This window comes from Emys orbicularis, chromosome 1 (assembly GCF_028017835.1).
Source record: "Emys orbicularis isolate rEmyOrb1 chromosome 1, rEmyOrb1.hap1, whole genome shotgun sequence".
NCBI classification, from domain to species: Eukaryota; Metazoa; Chordata; order Testudines; family Emydidae; genus Emys; species Emys orbicularis.
Genome location: NC_088683.1, coordinates 24,101,660 through 24,113,752, shown reverse-complemented (window position 1 = coordinate 24,113,752; position 12,093 = coordinate 24,101,660). Strand labels below are relative to the sequence as shown.

At 44.8% G+C, this 12,093-nt stretch overlaps 1 pseudogene; it reads right to left on the bottom strand.

Moving 5' to 3' along the window:
* Window positions 1-10,016: 10,016 nt before the first annotated feature.
* Window positions 10,017-11,772, bottom strand: LOC135895485 (uncharacterized; annotated as a pseudogene).
* Window positions 11,773-12,093: the final 321 nt, after the last annotated feature.

Sequence of the window (12,093 nt, the reverse complement as noted above, 5' to 3'; positions counted from 1 at the left end):
AAAAAAATTGTTTTATCTTACTCACTTTATAATTTCAGTGAATAATTCTTGGTCTGTAAATTGTGTGAGAGCAACTTGGTGGTGGTATTTGACATTTGAAATTACAAGCATGTAGGGTAGTTTAAATAGGACCCATCAGGGACGCAATATGTTTCTGTTACCTGATTCCGTGAGGTATGTCTACATTGCAATCTGTGGTTGGGTTTACCCACACCTGCATTGTTAAAGTAGCAGTGTAGATGCATGCGTAAGCTTCAGCATGGGCTAGCAATGTGAGACGGTACCGAGGGTCTCCAGTGTTTGTACAACCCAGGTGGAAGCCCATGCCACCGCATCTACATGGCTATTTTTAGCATGGGTAAAGGTAGCACAGATATGCTGATCTGAGTTCAATCACATCTCAGATTGCAGCACTGACATATGTAATGTAACCTTAGAACCAGGTATCTGTCATATATTTACATGGTCAACATTTGCTTGCCATTAATATGCTCTAATAATTGCTTAAAACTGGCTCTGTAAGACTGTTGCAGCCATTAAACTCCTTCCTTGAAATATTTGTAGGTGTGGATACAAGTGAAGCAAAGTTCACTTAAAAACTCAGCTGAATATTTATGGAGAAACTGCTGTGCTATTTACGATCTGAGTTTTCAGCTCTGCTCCTGACCTTGAAAACATAAGTATATAAACATGGAAATAAAGGTTACATTTCTTTAACTACTTAGCAATCCAACATCTTCCCAAAGGAGGAACTACATGAAGGTTTCTAGGGCAAGTTCCTGATTCTTATTGGATCAGTATTGGTTCCTTGTTCCCAAGGGAGCCAGAACAAACCTGATGCTGGTCTTGCAAAGATATTTATGCACATACTTAACTGTATGTACTGTGAGTAGTCCCACTGACTTCAATATTGACAACATGAATATTGTCTTCAGTGGCAATAGTCACAGGCTGTAAATTTTAAGTACATGTGTAAGTCTTTTCAGGAGGTAAGGATATCTTCCTGTTGCTGAATGCTATTCCTCTGTGGTACTACAATAAAGTGAGCTCCTACTTGTGTAGGTCTAAATAACTCTTGACCTCAACCCACTGATCCAAGCCCCTACAGATTTGTAAACTACTGTGATGTATATTTACTTTTTATCTTATTGGAGCCAAAGCAACCAAAATAAAGGAGCATGAGTATCCAATATAAATACTATGTATTCTGTCAAGTCTGGCCATTTTCTCTCCAGCTCATGCATTAATTTTCCCAGCATAGGGATACTTGGTACAGGCATACCCCCTCAGTCAGTGCCCTGGAGAAACTGTAAATACATAATCCCCTTCCCCATTAACATATTAATTTATGGCATTTATCTGACTTATTCACATGCATCAGTAACGTTGAATTACATGAAAATAAATTAATCAGATGACATATTGCAGAGCCCTGGATTCATGCAGAATGTGTGTGGTACAATACCTAAAAGGATAAATAATGTTTTTGTTTTTTTCCAAGACTTATACTTTTGGTAGAGGAAAAATACAATTACTGCAAAGCCTTGCAAATAAACTACTAAAATAAATATAGCCATCCGAATTTGGAGAGAATCACAACGGGAGGTTGGCAAACAATCCTCAATAAACGATTGGTTCAGCAAATTGGCAATTGAGCACAGACTAATTTTACTAAACCCACTTGTTTGCTCTTCTCAATTCTTCAGCTAACCTTTTGTGCAAACAAATTTCAGGCTGTGATTGGTTGCCAACTGTTCTCTCTGAGTATTTGTGTGAATATTATCCATGCTGTGAGATTGGCCAAATGAATCACATGATATAGTTTCTTCTACCGACTGGATGACTCCTCACCTCACAAATGTACACAGAGATTTAATAACTATGTGAGCAAGTTCTCCTATGAATTTACATTAACTTTCCACAGATATTCTTGCAAATAGATAAACAAAAACTAAGGAGGGTTATGAATACCAGCAAAGTGAATTTGGGTTTTTATTTGAAAGACCATTCGTATTAAGGCCTCAAGTCACTGAAACCTGTTTAATTTTAAGCATGTGAATAAGTCCATCCCTATTCAGCAAATCACTGGAGTGGGTGAAGTCAATGCTTAAAATTAAGCATTTTTAATTCTTTGCACAATGGGGGCTGGGAGGTGAGAGCCTAATCCAGCCCTCATTGACTGGGTCCTGAGACTTTTTGCATTGAAGACTGAGAATGTGTATAATTTTACAATTATGTTTTCCTTATCTGATGTATAAAATATTTATCATTCATCTTATGCCTCCTTCAATTAGACACAAAAATATTTAGGACCTGATTCTGCACCACTGAAATCAAGTCATCTCTCCTATTAGCTTCAATAGGTACAGGATCAAGCTCTTAGTCACTATTAAAAAACCTAAAACCCAAGCAAACCATGTATATAAAATACTTTAGGGATGAAATCCTGGCTCCATTGAAGTCAACAAGCGTTTTCCCACTGACTTCAGTGGGGCCAAGATTACGCCCCCACCTCACCCCACCCTATCCAAAACAATGTATTTCCAGTCATAATGTCCCCCTACATTTGGCGAACACTGATTTTAATTCCTAATAGCTATGTTTGGCAATAATTATATATTAATCATATTTATCTTACTCAATGTGTTTTTTGAAGGTTAGAGAGCAATATTTGTGCTTTTTACTCAATATAAAGTGACTGGTAGATTGTTACCAGCATAACTACACATGCCAAAGCACACGTACAATTAACAGCTTAGCCCTTATCAGTTTATGAATGCAAACACAGCTGGAAGAAGAGGAATTAACAAAGGCATCATGATTAACTGCTGTATTGGATATTACAGAGGAACGACAGACATGATTTTTTAAGCATGAAAAATGTCTTTTGTCGATTCTTTGAATTAATAATATACATATTGCTTGCTTGTTTTTACATCTTAGAGAAAAATAAATTAAAGTTGGCTTCAACAAATATAGATTTGATTAATTTTAATGAAAAAGGACTTCCCAGATAAAATCCGAGATCCATAATCAAACAGGATGTTTAAATACCAGGAGGAAGTCGCACGACTCTGGGCCTAAGCTTTATGCAGCAAGATGGTCTGTATTTTGCAAGAAGTCAGATTAGATCGTCAGACTGGTCCTTTCTGCCCTTAATATGTTTTACTCTCATCTATCTAATCTAAGAGACTCCATTTCAGTCAATGGGGAATTCTCCTCTTTCATGGCCATTATAACTTGTTAGTAGTTTGGTACCCATATGAGGAGGGGACTTACTCATGCTGTGCACACTTAAGTGTTCACCCATGTGAGAAAGGGTCAGAGGTGAAAGTAAGCCGGTACAGCCCGGTACGGCGTACCGGCAAGAGCCAGTACGCCGTGCCGGACCAGACCGGCTGGTGATTTAAAGGGTCCGGGGCTCCCAGCAGCGGCCGGAGCCCCGGGCCCTTTATATCGCCTCTTGAGTCCCGCTGCCAGAGCCCCAGGGTAGGAGCGGCAGGGCTCCGGCGGTGATTTAAAGGGCCCAGGGCTCCGGCCACTGCGGGGAGCCCCAGGCCCTTTAAATCCCCGCCCAAGCCCTGCTGCCGCTGTCCCCGGGCTCTGGCAGTGGGACTCAGGCAGCGCTTTAAAGGGCCTGGGGCTCCCCGCAGCGGCAGAGCCCCGGACCCTTTAAAGCGCCGCCCGAGCACAGCTGCCGGAGCCCTGGGGTAGCGGCGTCAGGGCTCCCATGGTGATTTAAAGGGCCCGGAGTTCCGCTCTGGTAGCGGCGGGAGCCCCGGGTCCTTTAAACTGCCTCTGAGCCCCAGGGCTCCCAGCTGCCTCTGCAGCTGGGCGCTCCGGGGGTGATTTAAAGGGCCCAGGAAATTTAAAGGCCCCGGTTGAGGCCACGCCCCCTGCTCAAGACTCCGGAGTACCAGTAAGTCCTTTAAATTACTTTCACCCCTGGAAAGGGTTCAATAATCTAACTTGTAGAGTTTTACAAACGTATTATTCATAGCTGACAAGCACTTTGTCTATTCCATTCTATATAGGTTATTGTACTGCCCGCATCACTGAAGTATCTGAGCGCCTTCCAGTAGTGCATTAAACAATGTGACTAAAACATGTCACATGTGGTTCTGTCTCTCCATCTCCAAAAGGGGGGGGGGAATGGTGGGTTGTGGAGGTGGGGGAGGGGGGAACAGGGCCGGCTCTACCATTTTTGCCGCCCCAATCAAAAAAAAAAAAAAAGCCGCTCGGACTGCCGAAGCAAAAAAAAAAAAAAAAAAAGAGGCCGCCCGGACGTGCTTCCTCCACTGGTGCCTGGAGCCGACCCTGGGGGGGGGAGCTTTAATGCATAGCCCAAGTGTAACCAAAAGGCGCAAAATCCCAAAGGTAAAAGCATAAAAACTTAAAATATATTCATTAAAATCGCATAATTTTAAATCTAGTCCCATCATTTTTTTGGTCCTTGTAGCGGTGTGGTCACCTGCTCCTGCCTTGAAGGGCTTGAAAGCAGCCCTGGAGAGAGCTGCACCTCTGAAACCTGGGCTGATTGGGGAAGTAGCCACAGCTGGGCCACACCCCAGTCAGGCCACAGCTGGCCCTTATAAGAGGGCAGTGGACCGGGAGCAGACAGTCTCTCTCTGCCTTCAGAGAGAGAGGGGCCTGGTTGCTGGGAAGCTCAGGGTGCCTAGAGTGAGGCAGGGCTGGGGAAAGGCCAGAGGGGCTGGGGAGCTCCAGGCTGGCAACTCCCCAGGCTGCAGGGCCTTGTCCAAGGCCCCATAGAGGCACTGGGTTGCAGAGACAGGCAGCAGGTCCAGACCCAACCTTGCCTATGATGAGTGGCTGACACTGCAGTCTGCCCCAGGGCACAGGGGCGAGTTGGTTACTGGCAGTAGCCTAGGACTGAGGTGAGGTAGGGATAGGGGGTGGGGAGACCCTGAGACTGCAGGGGTCTTGCCAGGGGGCAGCACCCCAAACACAAGGGGCACCGGGTCCTCGGAGGCACACGGGGGCCTGCGGCAGCGGGACACTGGCCTGCAGAGGGCGCTCCAGAGGCTGGAAGAGCTAATTCCCTGGACAACCAGCAGGAGGCGCCGCAGGAGTGAGTCACGCATCGCTACAGTCCTGATCATGATTGTTGAGCATGGTAGGCAATAGTCCATTAATACTCTTCCTCACACATATGAACACTCTTGTGAACTCAAGTGTTTGTAGAAAGAACGGTCATTCCCCAACGTTGACATGAACAAAATGAGAGGACCTGGAGTCAGGAGTCCATTTCTGTTCCCAGATCTGCCACTGATTTATAATGTAACCCCGAACAAATAACAAATGGCTCTGTTGCTCATTTGATCTCTCTGAAATAGATTGGCATTGCAAGGCCTAATTAAATAAAGTTTGTACAGCGTTTTGAGATCCCTGGAGGAAAGGCATGAAACTAGTGCAAAATAGCAAGAGTTTGTATGTACGGGAGATTAACTGCAGTGATATCAGGAAGCACTCTCCCAGCCCTGGATCAGATAACTAATTGCTTCTAACACATAATGAATTGAATACTAAGCCATCTAGTCTAGCTTGGCTGTCATTATTACAGCAGTTAATCAAAAAGGAGTGGGCAGAGACAATGTATTCCAAAGGCAAAGCCCAGTGTGAAAAAGACAATAATTTTGTTGGATTACGTGATATGACTAATGGGGCTGCACATAGAGCGTGCTTGCTTATATTGTTAGTCCTGAATTTGGATGTGGATATGAAATGCTATGAATCATTGACATCGGGGATGGAAAAGGCCTAGTACTAGTCATCTAGTCTATTTCCCTTTCCAGCACAGTATTGTTCTCTAGTGCTTTGTCCAGTCCTGTCTCAAAGGGTGGGGCTTCCATCACCTGCCTTTGGACACTTCCACATTTCAATAGAGCTCACGCTACAGAATTTGTCCTGATATGTAGCTTGATTTTTTCCCTTTCTTTTCTTCCTGCCATCCCATTACTCCTCATTATACCTCCCTTTCACTACACTAAATAATTCCTTTCCTTCCTTAGGGCCAGGAGGTGACTGGCCCCTGCATAGGTGTCTCAGCAGGGGGTGATCACATGAGTAACAGTAGTCCCTGTGAGCAATTAATGGTCACACCCAGTGAACTAATCACCTGAAAGAGGACGGGAGTGTTGGGAGCTGACAGAAGACAGTGACATTCTCTCTATGAGACCAGCTGATGGAGCAGAGCCAGCATCCCAGGGGGAGCAATCTACTGTATGGTGCAGAATGTATAACCACAATGCATGCTGGAGGGAGGGTAAGACAGCTCCAGGACATGGTCTGCCCTAATTTATGGCAACCTCCCCTTGGCTACCTATTGGCTACACCAACAGTCAGAACTGAGTGCTATGGGCACACCCCTTTCTACTGCCAATATACCCTTTCTGCCCCATCCCCTCCCCAGACATGTCCCCTTCAACAGGGCCAATGTAGGGGCAAGGTAGGGGCACTTACATGAACCCCATTTTGCTCCTGTACTAGGGAAATTCTCCCTTGACCTGTTCTTTATTGGTGCTATAGGCAACCAGACCAGTGTTATAAGGGTCAGGCCAGGCCTGAATTTGTTTAAATATTTCTAGGCCCTCATGCTATAACCCATACTGATCACAATGGGAAGAGCATGAGTAAATATAACTCATGGGAGTACACACCACCACCATCAGTCTATGCATTAATTTCTGTTAGGATTCCCCAGCCACAGTTCCTGTGATAGCATCAGCAACAGTTTGTTAAGCAGAGCTTTATATTTATGGAGAGCTAGTGTGTGGTTTAGTATTCCTGTGCATGAAGGGATTAACCTTGCAATATAGTATGGTATAAACAACTCCAGCCCCAGAACAACATAAAGGCTCTGAATAATGGTGGCAGTGAGAGTAAAGGTGCATGTCCTGCTCTGACTGTTGTGGACTGGGTGAGCAGGCAGGCAATTTGTTCCTGCTATTGAGTATTCCTATGTATAATAAATTTACTTGCAGTAGGTTAGTGAGCTGGTAGATGTCTTTCTGTACTTCATAGAAATCCAGACAGGATGCGGTCCCTAGTAAATAATGGTGACAAAGCCGGAACTCAAGCTGTGCAGATGTCTGTATTGTAGCAGACTTGTAGTAATTTTCTTTAATAAACACTTCCTGTTCAAAGCAGACTGTGATTCCAAATATCATACCACCATAGTTTGAGAAAAGAAATCCTATATGCCTGTCTCACCGTAGAGTGCAGATAGGAAGCTTAACAGCTGGTGTGCCCCAAAATGTTTCCCTAAAGATTGAAAAATTAAGTATGTTAACTGGGACAAAGGAAAAGGAGTTTGCGGGAACTGGAACCAAGTCATCCTCAATGTTCATCAAACAAAGGTTGGGCCAGAGTGACCCCCACAGTGGATTTTGCTTTTGGACCAAAACCTGAAAACAAGCAGGTTTAAATCCAGAATTCTGTGGATGGAACCATTCCAGCAGCAAAGCCATTAATTTTCACTACAAAGTGGTTTAGGTAAAAATAACACTTCCTTACTCAACATATATGCTCCCTCTGATTATCTGATTTTTGTTAGAGAGAAAAGTATTTTATTACTGTACCTTTTACTCCTGCTAGTCCTGAAGAGTCAACAGAGCTAAGAAACGACTTGTGTACTGGCAATAGAATTGTTTACTAAAATCCAGTCAAATGTGCCTATGCAAAATCTCCCAGATAGCAGGCAGCATATGTCAAGATGGCAGTTTGAAATGGCTTTTTACCTGCAACGTAAATCAGTGAGAGCCAAACAAACTTGGAACCCCAAGATGCCATTTGTAGGGTCTCTTTTCTGACTCGAATGTACTTGAAGGAATTCTCAAGGTAGAATTAATACATACTTATGAATAAAAAGATAAATTTTCCAAATGACCCACTAGTCCTCCGCTCCCCCCCACTACCACATATAACTGCACAATTGGCTAAATACATTATGGGTTTTGTCATCCTTTTAACCATCAGCAATTGGCTACTGTCAGCGGGATTTGGTTGACTAGTAGTTTGAGCTGGAATGGAAAATCCTATTTCTATTATGTATATTGCCTTTTGGGGATGAACAATTTCCATTCTTGTCTTAAAGATACAGAATGCAAACGTGTCAGGAACCTTATAAGGGCAGTTGGGACCAAAGGTCAATGCAGGGGCAAACCTGAGGCTGAGAGTAGCAGAGGAGTTTGTAGTCAAGTTCCAGGCTGGGGTTGATACCAAGGATCAGAGTCTAAGTGAGGTTTCAGTGTCTGGGTCAGGAGGTGAGGTCCAAGTTAAGCCAAGGTCAATGCCAGGAATTCAAGAACAGGGAGTAGGAATGGTCATGGGAGCTACAGGACATCCGTGCTGGTGCCTGGGTACTTCCTGGAACTCCCCTTGGGTTTATGTAGGGTGGGGAACCAACCAGGACCCATGAGGCTGCTGCCTGTCAGATCCTTTGAGGTGCGAATTCCCGTGGTCTTTGTCCACAGCAGGTTGTGGGTAGTGGAGAACAAGCTGGTTAGAGCTGCCACTGGCTAGCAACATGACCTGTCTGCTGCCTGGCAGCTCTGCAGGCCTGAGTTTGAGACCCAGTAGGCCTTACATTTCACCCACCCCCAGGGATGCCCTCTGCTGGCCTGGGTTTGTCTGTGTGGGCCATATGGAAGCTGCTATGAGGTCAGGGGTATGGACTTGGAATGCTAGCTCCCCAAATTGCTCTTCTGGGCCATAACCCTCCCAGTCTACAAGGTACCAGAGTGAGCTGCATTTGACTTTCATGTCCGGTATGTTGTGGACCTCATACTCACTGTGTCCTTGGATCCACACCTGCCGGGGTGGTGGTTGAGCCTGGGGAGAAAAGGGGTTGTCAATATAAGGCTTTAACAAGGCTATGTGAAACACTGGGTAACTGAAGTCTCATGGTCATTAGGTTGATTACGTGGCTGATGGAATGTGGTCCAAAGTCTGGGCAGTCCTTGGTATCCCAGGATTATGGGGAAGAGTGCTGAGCAGATCACCCCCAACCTAAAGGACTTCCCAATGGTCCTGTACAGCAACTTCCAGAGGCACAGTCTCCTGTGTCACTTGCCCCAATGACTGGAATGAGCCACCTACAGTCTCCTCTAGATCAGGGACTGTCTTTGATTGTACTGGAATACCCAGGGCATGGGCCATTTCATCATCTACAAAGTTGACTGCTGCCCTGGAAGCCACCAGTACCCACTGTGGGGGGATTTGGCAAGGCTCCCCTGGAACATAGAGGCACATCCAGACTTCAAGGTGTGGGGAGCACTCACTGTGCCTGGGGCTTGACTTAGTGAGGAGTCATCATCATCATCATCATGTTCCCATTACGCCTCTTGCATATAGGGCAGCAACAAAGCTCCTTGATGCCTGTCTTTCTGGCAAGTCTGTCAATGATTTCCCAGCTGTGCTCCAAGGTTTTTCAGCTCAGCTTCCACAGTTCTTCGCCATGTTGTTTTCAGGCAGCCTCGTTTTCGCTTGCCTTCAGGTGTCCATCTTATTGCTACTCTGGTGATGGAATGCACATGGCCAATTCATCTCCAACGCCTTCTGGCAATGATGGTGCTCAGATCCTCTTGGCTGCACTGTGTCAATAGATCTTGGTTTGAGATTGTTCTGGGCCAAAAGATACGGAGGATTTTTCTGAGGCAGCTTGTATGGAATGAAGACAGTTTGGACATGTCATACTTTCTCATTCCCCAGCATTATGCACTATAAAGTAATGTTGAAAGTATGTAGCTCTGATAAATCTTGAGTTTGGTTTTGGTGTTGTATTTTGATGATTTCCAGACTGTATTTAAGCTCCTGAAGGTGTTCCTGGCTTTATTGATTTTGTTCCAAATATCCTGGGTTGTTCCATTGTCCTGGCTGATGGTGCTACCCAAGTATATGAATGTTTCTACATTGGTGAGAACATAATCCTCTATCCGTACTGGTGATGGTGAGGCAATATTAAAGGTCATGATATCTGTCTTATTGTGATTGATTTTTCAGTCCAATTTCCTGGCTGAATGCATTGAGTCAAGTTGTTTTTCCTTGTATACGGTGTTGGGTATGTGATAGGAGAGCGAGAAATGGCCCCTTGACATGTCTTCTGTTGTACGCTGCATTACCCAGTCAAAGGCAATGTTGAAGAGGATTGCAGACATGACATACCCCTGACATACTTCTGTTTTGACTTCAAAACTGAGCTCACTGTGATCAACACTGCATGTAAAGTTGAAATAAAAGCTTAAGATGATGTTGATTATACGGAGAGAGATTCCATATGCCCACAGAATGTGCCATGGCTGGTCCTGTGAATGTTATCAAAAGCCTTCTTAAAGTCTATGAAGTTTATGTAGAGCTGCTGTTGCCACTCTAAGCATTGTTCTATTATGTTTCATAGAGTGAAGATCTGGTCTGTGCATCCATGCCCTTTCCGAAAACCGGCTTGCTCTTTTCTGAGAACGCTATCAACTGCCTCTAATATACGCTGGACTATGATCTTACACAATACTTGGCTTGGCACAGATAAAATGTGATACCATGCCAGTTATTACAATCACTGAGAGTTCCTTTCTTTGGTAACTTCACTATAACCCCATTGGTCCACTCATCTGGCACTTTTTCCCTTTCCCAGACTGATGTAAATAGAGGGGCCAGGATAGATGCTGCTAACTCAGGATTTACCTTGAACAATTCTGCATTTAGGCTATCGTTGCCAGGAGCTTTCCCATTTTTGAAGGATTTGATGGCTTGAATGATCTCTTCCTTAGTTGGGTTGTCTATGTTGATATCCAGGAGGCAGAAGAAGATCTTGATGTTTGCTTCCTCTTTAGGTGGCTCTCTGTTCAGCAGTTCTTTGAAATGCTCTGTCAAGCACATTTCTTGTTCTTTTTCTGTTAGTAGGTGGCCTTGTTTGTCCCTGATGAGAGTGTTTGTTGGTGCCTGCCATTTATCACTGATAAGCCACGTCATTTTGTAGGCGATTCCTTGTTCACCACGAGCAGCTGCATCCTCTGCTTGTGTTGTCAGGTTATCAATATAATGTCATTTGTCTGCTCTCACAAGGCATTTGACCTCCCTGTGTGCTTTGCTATACTGCTCGCGGTATTTGTCCTTTAGCTTTTGGGATTTTGTGTCTAAACTTTTTTCTTCAGGACTCGTCTGGTTTCTATGGTGTTCCATGTATGGGTGTAAACCACTCCTTCCTTCTCTTCTTCCTGTAGCCTAGACAGGCTTCACTGCTCTGTTTATAAATTGCTGCTACTTTGTCTCACTTCCTGTTGATCTCCTCATCTGCATTCCTCTCCTCTTCATCAAGGTCTGCAAGTGCCTGAAACCTGTTCTTTAACTGCGAAATGAAGGCTTTCTGTATTTCAGGGGGCTTTAGCTTATCAATGTCATAACATCTATGTCCCCTGTTTGGTGGACCCACACTTCTCAGTTTTAGCTTGATGGAGGCTGTCACAAGGTGGTGGTCGCTGCCAACATCTGCACCCCTTCTCACTTTCACATCCATCAGTGAACATCGCCATTTGCCATTGATCATCATATGGTCAATCTGGTTCTTATCTCTGCCATTTGGAGAACACCATGTCAGCTTGTGAATTGCACAATGTTGAAATAGGGTTCCGCCCCTGACTAGGTCATTTATATTACAGAAAACAACAAGCCATTTTCACTCATGGTGCCACACCCATGTCTTCCCATTGCTCTGTCGTTTGTGTTGTCCTTACCAACCTTGGCATTCAGGTCTCCCATGACAATAGTTAGTGAGGAATAGGGGCCATTATCTCAGAGCTCACCCAGGCCAACACACTCTTCCGGGTCTGGGCATGGTTGTTTCTCAAACTGAGTGTGCTAGAGCTCAGGACGGGCAGTTGGCAAGGCATGGCTGGATCCATCACAGTAGAAACGTAGTCCACGGTGGCAACAGTGCTCTTTCTCTTCAAGGGTCACATGGTGGTGGGCATTATCCAGCTGCATAGGTTCAGGGTCCGGTTTGGAGACAGATACCAAGGGCTGCCCAGACTCATTCCTTTCCTCACATCATTCAGGAAACCTATTGTCAATGTATATGAA